Here is a 12,380-nt window from a genome sequence, read left to right on the forward strand (position 1 = left end):
ATGCAGAGGGCTCCTGAGCAGGACACACTATCTGGTGATGGTCAGTGGAAAGGAGAAGAGAGGCCCCCCCATTAGTATTGATGACCTCAGCATACATAAGCTGGACCTTGGAATACGGGGAGGGGTGAGGAAGGTGGGAACGAGTCCCTGGTCTGTGTCAGACACTGAGAAGGGTGCTTGCCAGTAGTGCTATCATCTGATCCTCACAGGAGAGGGAGCCCACATACCCCACACACGAGATGTTGAGAAGAATGCTGGAGAGAATGCACCCAAAAAGCCCTTAGCAAGTATTCACTACATGGTAGGTATTAGTATTATCATTGTTATGATTCTCTTTTACTTTAGATCTTTCAAGTCTCAACTCAAATATGACTTCTTCAGAGAAACCTTTCCTTAACCCCTCAACTATATTGAGTTCCCTTTCCATAATCTCATAGTATCCCATAATTCTCACAATTGTAATTGAACAATATGTGTGTTGCATATCTTGTCTATGAGACTGTGAGTCCCATGGGGCAGGAACATTGCCTGTCTTGCTCAGCGTCCTCAGAGCTTGGCACATGCCTGGCTCACAGAAGGTGAGCTCCATGCAGAAGTGTTGAATGAAGAAGTGAAATGTTAGCGATTAGGCAGGGGCCACATAAAGCATTGAGTGCCAGATTTCCATCCCACAGATGGGGAAACTGACATGCAGAGAGGTACATGGACTTAGCAAAGATCACGTGGCTAGGAGTGGGGGAGCCTGGCAGGAACTGGGCTCCATGTGAGGCCACCTTCAGCCCTCACACCCCAGCCCTGCACTCTAACAAGGAAACCACACAAGCTCATTTGCCTAGGTCAACAACAACAACAAGACTCCCGAGGACATGAAAATGAAAAGCACACCACTCCCTCCGGGCCCCACCCCCAGCCCCCGACCCCATCCTGTGATCTGGCAACTTCTGCTGTTGCTGTGCATGGACGCCTTGCCTGTGAGATCCCAGGGAGTTTCAGAGTGACAGCTTGACGCCATGCTGAACATCAAGTGGCTAGGGTGAGCAGGCCATAGCTGTGCCAGGTCACTGGTCCCCCTGTAGGCCTGGGCGGTCAGTGCTATGGTGCGAAGACATAGAAAGCACAATGAAGAAGGAGGGGGCGGTCAGTGCTGAAGGGCAAAGGAAGAGCATCAGGGAAGGATTCAGAAGATGAGGCTTGAGCTAGGCTTCTAGGAGGAACCGGCAGTTCACCAGGCAGGCAGAGGCGGGGAAGGGCAATCTGGGGAGAAGCAACAGCACACGCAAAGGTGCAGAGGTCTGCTCAGGCTACAGGAGAGGAAGAAGGAGGGGTGGACCTGGGATGGGTGGTGGGTGTGGACCGTCTCTGGAAAGTCATGCAGCTCTGCAGCATTTTCAGCTGAAAAGTGACTCACGCAGGCCGGGCGCGGTCGCTCACGCCTGTAATCCCAGCACTTTGGGAGGCCAAGGCGGGCAGAACACCTGAGGTCAGGAGTTCGAGACCAGCCTGGCCAACTTGGCGAAACCCCATCTCTACTAAAAATACAAAAATTAGCCGGGCGTGGAGGCGGGCGCCTGTAACTCCAGCTACTCGGGAGGCTGAGGCAGGAGAATCGCTTGAACCCAGGAGGCGGAGGTTGCAGTGAGCCGAGATCACGGCACTGCATTCCGTCCTGGGTGACAAGAGCGAAACTCTGTCTAAAAAATAATAATTAAAAAAAAAATGAAAAAGAAAAGTGACTCACGCAGATGTGTAATCTTACATCACCATGGCAGCAGGAGAGAAGCTCCATGGAAGCAGGAGTCTCCCGTGGATGCCGAACTCTAGGGCCCAAAGTCTAGCAAGCCACTTGATAGACTCAGAAGACTCAAGAAGGACCCAGGATCTTCTCTGTGCCATGAAAGTCATCCATTTCTTCCCATTCATCAGCCCCCAACCCCCTTTTGGGTGTAACTTGCTGTAGCTGTGACTCACTTATCTGGAAGTCACTTAACCGATAACCTCAACTATCCAGAACCTAGCTGCTATCCTACAAGCAAGCAACCAAACAAAAGCACCTCGTGGCCACAATTCATGCCCCAAAATTGTGTTGTATGGGGCATGCGCTTGACACCCACAGGAACACCTAGGCCACCACTTAGGCTTGGTCATTTCTGGTTAAGAGCAGACGCCAGAGTCAGCCCAGCTCTGGCACCACCTAAATGTGTGGCCTTGGCCCTCGGTTTTCTCATATGTGAAATGGGGGCAATAATTGTAGCTACCTCAGAGTGTGACTGTGAAGATTAAAGGACATGACATACTCAGCACAGTGCCCAACACCATGAAGTCATAGCCAAAGGAGAAAAGGACAGGGAGAAAGATGAAAGAGAAAGAAGCATGAATGTACAAAAAGACACAGGGTACAAAAGAGAATGGCAGGCCAGAACCATTTGATGAAAATTTCAAGAAATTATTCAATCATATCCAACATGCTACATTTATAAATGCAAGCAACATACTTTACAAAGATTTCTTTTAAAACATAATACAATGAAAAGTTCTGATACTTAGAAGGCAGAGCTACTGGAAAAATTAATGTATGAAAGCTATGAGAACAACATAATTCTGTGTGGACCTGTGTATTGCTAACACATCCCCCAAATCTATAAAAAGTACATTGTACTTAACAGAATCTAAGATGCCATCAATTGTAAGATGCACCGTTATTTTGTGTGGCAATAAGGAAGAAATATTGTTGCCTATTATAATTGGAAGATGCCATAAACAGTAAAATGCACCTTGATTTCAGTGAAATTCATACAAATTAGCACATTCAGTGCTAAAATGTGAAAATATGTACATATTCAAATTGATGAAATATTCTACTATGTAATATATGTTTGCTATGGGAGGGTATCATCTTCCCTTTGGGCAGAAGTCAGATGTACTCTTTCCTTTCTCTCCTCCCACCCCATCTATATCTGAGGCTCAAAAATCAAATTAAACACCTCTCCCTTGACTTGTTAAGGATCACTCTATCTTGTTCTTCCAGGAGCTTTCTCTGTTTTTTAAATTTTATTTTTTGTTTTCGTAAAGACAGGGTCTCACTCTGTTGCCCAGGCTGGAATGCAGTGACACGATCATAGCTCACTGCAGCCTCGAACTCCTGGCCTCAAAGCCTTGGCTTCCCAAAGTGCTGGGATTATAGGCATGAACCACTATGCCTGGCCAGCTTTCTTTCTTAACACATTGGTTCAGGCTTTTAGCTCACCAGCTGAGGCCAAACAGGCATTCTGGTTCTCAGAGGTCCCACAGGGCCACGCAGCTCAGTCCCTTGGGATGAGTATCTTTGAAGAAAGGCCAAGTCAGCACAGCTTGAGTGCTCAGCGGAACCCAAGCTGGGGCTTCCAAACTCTAGGCTACCCAGGCAGAAAGGATCCTGGCTCTCCTCCTCTCCCACTCCTCAGCCAGCAGGCCCCTGATGGATGGCTAACACAGGGGTATGGAGTAGCCTGCACCCCTGCCTTCTCATCCTCATGCCAACATCAACCCCAAATGCTCTTGTCACCCAGTGCCACCAGTTAGCATCCAACCTATTCTTCTTCTTCTTCTTCTTTTTTTTTTTTTTGTTTGTCTGTTTGCTTGAGATAAGGTCTCTCTGTGTCTGCCAGGCTATAGCGCAGTGAAGCGATCATAGCTCACTGCAGCCTCGAACTCCTGGGCTCAAGCAATCCTCCCACTTAAGCTTCTCGAGTAGCTGGGCAACCTGTTATTCTTGAGGGCAACAATCAACAGTGAATGGGAGGGAGGAAAGGCAAGCAGGGAGGCAGAGACTGCTTCTACTGCAGCCTGAGGAGGGAAGATAATGAATCATCCCTCTCGTAAGCTAGAGATGAAAGGAGGGAGGTTCTTAAAACCCCAATGAGGCTCAGCACACAAAGATCCCAAGCCTTCCTGCCCCCACAGTCCTGGTTTGTGAGGCTTCAAAAAGCAGGGGAGGGAGCCCTGAAGCAAGAAAACAGCTTGACCATCCAAAACTGTCTTCTTTGTCTTCCACGGGTCCACAGGCAAAGACCCACACCACCACAGCCACACCGAGGAAACACGGAAGCCAGCGTTCTACAAACATCCACGGAGCATCTCCCATGTGCAGCCGTTCTCATCATACATGCCTCGCTTAATTTTCCACACTGGGCCAGGCACAGTGGCTCATGTCTATAATCCCAGCACTTTGGAAGGCCAAGGTAGACGGATCGCTTGAGCTCAAGGAATTTGGGACCAACCTGGGCAACATGGCAAAACCCTGCCTCTACAAAAAATACAAAAATTAGCTGGGCACCGTGGTGCTGACCTGTAATCCCAGCTACTTGGGAGGCGGAGGCGGAGGATTGCTTGAGCCTGGGAGTTTAAGGCTGCAGTGAGCCATGATCACGCCACTGCACTCCAGCCTGAGTGACAGAGCAAGACCCTGTCTCAATAATAATAATAATAATAATAATAATAATAATAATAATAATTCCACACAGCTCTATGGGTCAGTATGACAGCCCATTTTACAAATCAGGAGACTGAGGCTGGGTTGGGGGACAGTGTGATACTGCAGGTCACACAGCTGGATCTGGTTGGAACTTGGGTCTCTTTTCCACATCATGCATGGTTCCCAAGCAACGGCTTCAGCATCATCACTTAAGGAGCTCATTCAAATTTTTAAAAACTACAGATTCCAGATCCCATCCCTGGAAAGCCACGTTGTAGGGTTGGCTGCAAGAGAGCCCTACCTGCAGTCAGCTCTGGGAGCCAGTGCCTTACAGGTGGTCCTGAGGGCAGGAAGGAAAGTGTGGGGTGGATGAGAAGACACAGAAGGAAAACGAGGGTGTCAGTCCAGAGAGGACCTTGGAGGCAGGCTTGGCCTACTTTTAGCCCTCATTCTGCCTAAACCCACCCCTCCTCTCTACTCCGAGTCTTGTTAACTCGCTTTATACCACATCCTGCTGCTTTAACCTCGCCTTCCTTTTCCTTCTGAACAATCTCCTTCCTCCTACTGACCTGAACTTTTTGTGTATTTACCCCAGGCCGGGATGGGCCAGCACGCGCACATGCGCATGCCCACACCCACACCCACACACACACACACACACACACGAGTCACGCGGGGATGTCCAGTGTGTAAACACAGATCCTCTGAGAGCAGAAAGCGTGCAATTCTCTAGGACAGCAGCCGCGTCTGGGGCCAAGGCTGGCTAACTAGCAGGCTGAGTGAGGCTCGACGGAGGGCGTCTTACGCGGGCACTTCCATGACTCCCAGGTTCTGACGGCACAAGAGCCCTGATGCCCACGCTCACGGACAGTTCCCCGCTGGAGCGGGCAGGGGACCTGACCCTACGACACAGGGCGACCTGTGTCGGAGGCAGGAGGCTGAGGACACAGCTGCACAGAGCCGCCCAGCAGAGGTTACCCGGATAACGATAAGTGGTCCCCGCGACACCCCTTAAGTCTCTGGGGTTATCTGGAGCGCAGGTTTGCAGACCCGCTGCCCCCGCGGTGGGCCCGGTCCACGGGTCCGGAAGATAGCAGGATCTGTCCAGCCCTCGGGCTGCGGCGGCTGCTCGCGGAGCCCACTCCCCCCGACGGTCCCCCAGCTTGCTCCAGCTCTGCCTGGAGCTCCCATGCGTGCCCTCCGCATCCGCCCTGGCCGCCCAGTCACACACCTGCAGTCCCCGCCGGGCGCCGAGCCCCTCTCCAGCGGCGACTCCCTGCGATTCGGGTGACCGTCAGGACCACCGCGCCCCAGCTGGAGCCGCGCGGCGAGCCGCAGCATCTGCCCAGCCTGGGCTCCTCCGGCGGGCGGGGCGGGGCCTGTCAGGGGGCGGGGCCTAATGGGGCGGGGCTGACCGCGGAGCCGGCCTCTCCAGCCACCTGGCGGCCGGGCCGCGTCAGCCAGGTGCGTGCCCGGCCCCACACGCCCCCGAGGCCGCAAAGCGTCTGAGAAGCAGCCCCGGCTCTGACCCACCAGCCCTCGGAAGAAGCAGACCCTGGCCGGTCCATGGCAGTGGCCCGAGGGGCACCAGCGCGGAGCACCAGCGACCCCCGAGGAGTAAGGTGAGGTTAGGCCCCCGCGTCGGAAGCGCGGCTTTGGCCCCGCAGGAGGGCTGGGCGGAGCAGGGGGGCAGGTCTGGGGTAGGGGCTTCGGGGAAAGACGAGAAAGAGGAAGCTCCGACGAGCTGCTTCCTTCTCTCACTGCGACCGACTTCCTCTTCCTACTTCTATTTTCTTTCTTTTTTTTTTTTTTTTTTTTTTTGAGACGGGGTCTCGCTCTGTCGCCAGGCTGGAGTGCAGTGGCACGATCTTGACTCCCCACAACCTCCGCCTCCCGGGTTCAAGCGATTCTCCTGCCTCAGCCTCCCGGGTAGCTGGGACTACAGGCGCGCGCCACCACGCCCAATTTTTTGTATTTTTACTAGAGACGGGGTTTCACCATGTTGGCCAGGATGGTCTCGATCTCTTGACCTCGTGATCCGCCCGCCTCGGCCTCCCAAAGTGCTGGGATTACAGGCGTGAGCCACTGCGCCCGGCCCCTACTTCTATTTTCTTTGGGTGCCGTTAACCCTTAAAATGCCTGCACTACTGCTGTGCAGACGGGCACCTTGACCCGCATCCTTCTGCAGGAACCTTCATAGAAATACCAGCCAGTCCCGGCGTTCAGCACTGCTGTTCCAGCCTCTGGCTGGACTTCCCGCCCTCCCTGGCCGGCACCAAGGCTACTGTCACCTGAGTGGTTTCCCCAGCCCCTGGGGAAGGGAGTGAGGGTGTGCGGGAGTTCCTGCCTCCAGGGTCAAGGCCCTCTTCTTGCCTCCCCCTTTTCTCCCCCAGAAGACGTTGCAGATGATGCTCTACCAAGAGTTGGAAGGACTCCCCAGGGAATCCCACAAGACACTGCGCTTCCTATGCCTCCTTTCCCTCGTTTAAAAAATGGGGATAAGAAGGTTGGCTACTGCTCCGACAGCCCTCGCAATGGAAGAGTAGCACTTCATTTGTGGGTTAACAAAGGGCAACGCTGAAATCTCCACTTCCACTATTGAATGGAACTGTGTCATAATATCTGTTAGAGGCGTGCAAACTCGGCCACAAGGTCATGGTCATACGTTATTGTTGGTCAAAAGCCGCAGTCCTACCTGAGGCTTTGAGAGATATGAACACCAATGACTTTTCTTTTCCTGACTCCCGAAATACCAAGAAAAAGCAACTTCCCCAAATGGACAGAAACAGAAAGTACCCTTGGTTGAACACAGAGGCCTGGTTCCAGCCATCGTTAGAAGTGGGAAGGAACTCAGACCCCCTCTCCTACCTCATCCCCAACCCCTTCCCCACACGTCACCCTTTCACAGAGAAGGAACCAGAGCCACCAAGGGCTGAGAGAGGACTTGATAAGGATTCCAGTCTTCTGTCTCCCCTGTCCCCACCTTTTCCACCACAAAAATATGGACATTTGGAAAAAGAGGAGAAGAGGGAAGGTACACACTGTGCAAAGGAAGAAAATGGCAGAACTGCTCTGGACTCAGGAATTCAGGAGCAAGAATGACACTGTGTGCCAGATGGAAATGTTGGATTAGGAGAGCACTTGGAAAGGCAAATAATCTGCCAGAGAAATTATGGGATGCCTGCCTTCTGAAGATGGAGGAAAACTGCCAAAGAGTGGCTCATTGGTGCTCACTCCTAGGGCTCTGAGCATCCCAAGAAGCCAACTTGGTCCCATCGTACATCCCCTCAGAAGTAGACATTCTCCTCTCCACCTACAGCTGTGACCCAGATGTGGAGCCTGCATGTTATGCCACGCCGTCAACACTGAGTTCTGTCTGCGTCTCCCTGTCCCAGATCTGATCAGCACCTGACACCTATCCATCCTCCATTTCCCACCTCCCCAAAGCTGCTGGAAAAACTCTGAAAGGTACCTCTGTCACTCATTAAGCATCTGATTATGTACCTCTTTCTACAACTCCTTTGTTGCTTTGTTTTAAAATCTATGGCTCTTTGAAATCACTCTCCTTCCTTTCACTGCCTAATGTTTTCAAAGAGGAGTCTACCCCTGCCTCCACTTCCTCATCTTACATTTATTCCTCAATTCTCTGAATAGAGACCACCAGGGAAACCCCAAATGTCAACTCCAGTGGTTTCATTTTCTTACCTCACTACAGCATTTGGCACCACTCCTTCTTGAAAATCCCCTCCTTGGCTTCTCCTCCACCTCTCACCATGATTTCTGTTTTCTTCTTCTGGCTTCATTTCTTCATCATCTCTTAAACATTACAATGCTTGAGATTTCAGATAAGGCTGCTTCTCTTCTCCCTGGGCAATCTCATCCATTCCCATCATACTGATCCCTCCCAAACTGTCGCCCAGACTTCTCTCTTGAGCTCCAGATCTGTAATTCCAAGTGTTTTCTGTACACCCATACCTAGATAATCAATCCAAAAGCCTTTGAATTACTCCATGACCTAAAATAAATTCCTCATCTTCTCCCAAACTCCTTCTCCTGCCTTCCCTATCTCAGTTGACATCATTACTATCCACCAGTGGATAGTAAGGTTTCTAGTAACTTATAGCCAGAATATATAAAGAACTCCCACAACTCAAAAGTAGTAAAGACAAAGAATCCAATTTAAAAATGGGCAAAAGACTTGAACAGACACTTCAACAAAAAAAAGATATGCGCATGGCCAATAAGCACACGAAAAGGTGCTAACATGATGAGTCTTTGGGGAAATGCAAACTTAAACCATGAGTTACCACTTTACAGTCATTAGAATAGCTAAAATTCATACTGAAAACACCAAATGTTAGCAAGGATGTGGAGCAACCGAAACACTCATATATTGCTTGTAGGAGTGTAACACGGCACAACAAGTTTGGGAAACTGATTGGCAGTATCTAATAAAGTTAAATATACATCTACTTGTGACCTAGAAATTCCACTCCTAGGTATATATCCAAGGTAAATGAATGTATATATCCCCACAGGAACACATATATGAATGATTGTAGCAACTTTATTTATAATAGCCCCAAACTGGAAACACCCCAAATATCATTAATAGTAGAATGCATTTTTTGTTAAATTGTGGGATATTCGTACACTGGAATGCTACTCAGCAGTAAAAAGGAATAAATGACTGATGCATTTGTCAACATAGGTGAATCTCACAAAAATTATATTGAGCAAAAGAAGCCAGACACAAAAGAAAATATAGTGCATGATTCCATTTATATGAAGTTCAAGAACCAGCAAACTAACTTATAGTGATAGGAGTCAGAATGATGGTTATCTTGGGGGAAGGGAACAATTTAGCCAGAAAGTGGACATGAGTGAACTTTCTGGGGTGGTGTTTTTATCTTGATGGTGGTTAAATGGTTTCTGCATATGCACAAGTTAGTGAGATCTTCACTTAAAAGTTACATATTCTGCTCTTTGTAAATTATATCCCAGTACATAAAATATGTGAGAAAAGAAAATCCACATTGGTCTTCCTGTCACCCAGTGCAGTGGCATGATCAGTGATCACTGCAGCCTCAAATTCCTGGGCTCAAGCCATCCTCCTGCCTCAGGCATGCCTAGCTAATTATTATTATTATTATTATTATTATTAATTTGGTAGAAATGGAGTCTTGCTATGTTGCCCAGGTAGGTCTCAAATTCCTGGGCTTAAACAATCCTCCCACCCGGGCCTCCCAAAATCCTGGGATTACAGGTGCAAGCCACTGTGCCTGGCTGACATTGGGCTTTTATATCTTCATGCCCTTCCTCTCTCTGTCCTCTCTGCTTAAAATACCTCTCTCCACTTATTTATTTGACTGAATGCTTACTGACTATTCATGATAATCAGGAGAACCACCTCAACTTCTATTCCAGAATAAATATAGACTCCCTCCTGGTAAAAATAAACAAAGAGAGAAAAAGTAATGATATGAAAACACAAAAAGATTCAGACTTTCAACAGAAAGGAACATGGTCAGAGAAAATTAGTTTCCTTTGAAATGAAATTTCCACAAGAAGAAGAGGAAAAAAAATTTAAACATCTTTCTCTTTTATGTTTTTAATAATATTTGGGAGGATATTGTATTTGCAAGTGTAGTGGATTATGAAATTACAAACTGAAATTACAAGGAATCATTAAGAAATTACAAACTGAAATTAGGAAACATTTTTAGCTTGCTAAATTTAAACCTCAGTGGAAACAATGAACAGAAGATTGGGAACCGAAGAAGAAAGCTGAATGTGTGACCCAGAACACAAGCTTGAAAATTTATCCTGGAATTCAGAAGAGAAAAGATGATCTGTGATAGCTAGACTATAGAGGTCTAATATGTGTATAACAGTAATTCCACAAGAAGAGAGAGGAGAAAATAAAATATATGGCAGAAGAAATTTTCTCTGAACTAAAGAAAGATTTGCATCTTCTACTCAATATCTTAACTTTCCTGGTAAGACATAAATTACCAAAAATTGACTTGAGAAGAGATACACTCTGAATAGACCAATAACCATGGAATTGTATAAATTATCAAAGAACATCTCTCTTGAAAGTCTCCATGTCTTGGTAGTTACATAGATGACTTCTATCAAATTTTAAAGGACAGAATTCTACCATGCTTTTAAAAAATACTACCATGAAAAATGTAGTATGCTAACCTTTCATGTAAAAAAGAAAGAGAAATAAGAAAATATGCATGTATCTTCTCATTTGTAGAAAAACAAGTATAGGAAGGATCAACCAGAAACTGATGAGATTGGTTACCTACAGTGGATAGGTGGGGATAGTCTGGAAAGAATGGGAGATTGGGGGTAAGGATAGAAGGGATGGGAGAAATGACAATTCTCTGAGTATGCTGTTTGTACAGTTATTACTTTGAGGACCATGATAATGCTACACATATCCTCATCTCACCCTAAAGTAGTAAGTTTACATCAATCAGGGTGTGATGGGAACCCAAAACTGAATATGAACAGTAACAAATGAACCCATTACAAATGAATGATATAACCATACTGAGGAAGGAGAAGACAAAAGGAACTAACCAAGTAACATAGAAAACCATATTTTGACTACATACTATAAGTATGTGCCCTGTCCAAATCTCATATTGAAATGTAATCCCCAGTGCTGGAGGTGGGGCCTGTTGGAAGGTGATTGGATCATGGGGGCAGATTTCTCATAAATGGTTTTCACCATCCCTCTTGGTACTGTCCTCTTGAGAGTGAGTTCTCATGAGATCTGGTTATTTAAAAGTGTGCAGTACTGGGCAGGCGCAGTGGCTCATGCCTGTAATCCCAGCACTTTGGGAGGCCAAGGCGGGCGGATCATGAGGTCAGGAGATTGAGACCATCTTGGCCAACATGGTGAAATTCCGTCTCAACTAAAAATACAAAAATTAGCTGGGTGTGGTGGTACCTGCCTGTAATCCCAGCTACTTTGGAGGCTGAGGCAGGAGAATCGCTTGAACCAGGGAGTCAGAGGTGGCAATGAGCCAAGATCGCACCACTGCACTCCAGCCTGGTGACAGAGTGAGACTCCATCTAAAAAAAAAAAAAAAAATTGTGTAGTACCTCCCACCTTGGTCTCTCTTGCTCCTTCTCTGGCCATGTGACATGCAAGCCCCAACTTTGCATTCCACCACAATTGTGAGCTTCCAGACGCCTCCCCAGAAGCAGAAGCCACTACGCTTCCTACACAGCCTGCAAAACCATGAGCCAATTAAACCTCTTTTCTTTATAAAAATTACCCAGTCTCAGGTGTTTCTCTATAGCAATGTGAGAACAGACTAATACAAAGGCTAAAGATGAAAAAAAAAACAACAAAAAGACACAACTTGTACCACATTGTGTTGGTATTGCTGCTTAAGGGGTCTGTTTTCTGATGAGCAAATCTATATCTCACAGGTATATGGGTTAGAAATTCTGAAACTCTTTTATATATATATGGGAAGATTGAACAAATAAGTAAATATGTTGTGAATAATGAGAGCCAAGTTTTTCGGTGTTGAGGAAGGAAGTTACAAACAAGGAAAGGTGGAAGGCTAGAATGAATGTGGTGGTGTTAGATGAGAATTGGAGGTATCAGTATATACTCATGGTTTTTAATAGTTAGATACATAGATAAATATATAGATAAAGAGATATAGATGTATGTATATTTCCCAGCTCTGATGATGGAGCCTGGAGGTAATGATCTCCCACTAGGGATGAGCACACCTAGCTTCCAGATCTTGGTTTCTAAATATCATTCTCCAATAAAAGGAACCAGAGCTCCTTGGAGGAATGTCTGATTGAAGGGCCATGACAGGGAAAGAACAAGATGAATCTAGAACATCTTGTGGTACTAGAAAATAATAAAGTGCTCAAAAAATGATTAATG

The 12,380-nt window shown here is 47.2% G+C and overlaps 1 protein-coding gene and 1 long non-coding RNA gene across 3 annotated transcripts in view; one reads left to right on the forward strand and one right to left on the reverse strand.

The window, feature by feature from the left end:
• Nucleotides 1–5,861, reverse strand: part of PIK3R5 (phosphoinositide-3-kinase regulatory subunit 5) — an 87,194-nt gene extending 81,333 nt beyond the window's left edge. Inside the window, exon 1 of one of the 2 annotated variants that reach the window (XM_055367481.2) lies at nucleotides 5,682–5,861. The gene's annotated coding sequence lies outside the window, so the exon portion shown is untranslated. The remainder of the gene's footprint in view (nucleotides 1–5,681) is intronic. The other variant, XM_019013649.4, reaches the window with a different exon arrangement.
• LOC134757584 (uncharacterized) lies at nucleotides 5,835–8,494 on the forward strand. Its single transcript, XR_010131710.1, has 2 exons — nucleotides 5,835–6,072; nucleotides 6,844–8,494. It is a non-coding gene; the product is annotated as an uncharacterized lncRNA (long non-coding RNA).
• The last annotated feature ends 3,886 nt before the right edge of the window (nucleotides 8,495–12,380 follow it).

This window comes from Gorilla gorilla, chromosome 19, assembly GCF_029281585.2.
Source record: "Gorilla gorilla gorilla isolate KB3781 chromosome 19, NHGRI_mGorGor1-v2.1_pri, whole genome shotgun sequence".
Lineage (NCBI taxonomy): Eukaryota > Metazoa > Chordata > Mammalia > Primates > Hominidae > Gorilla > Gorilla gorilla.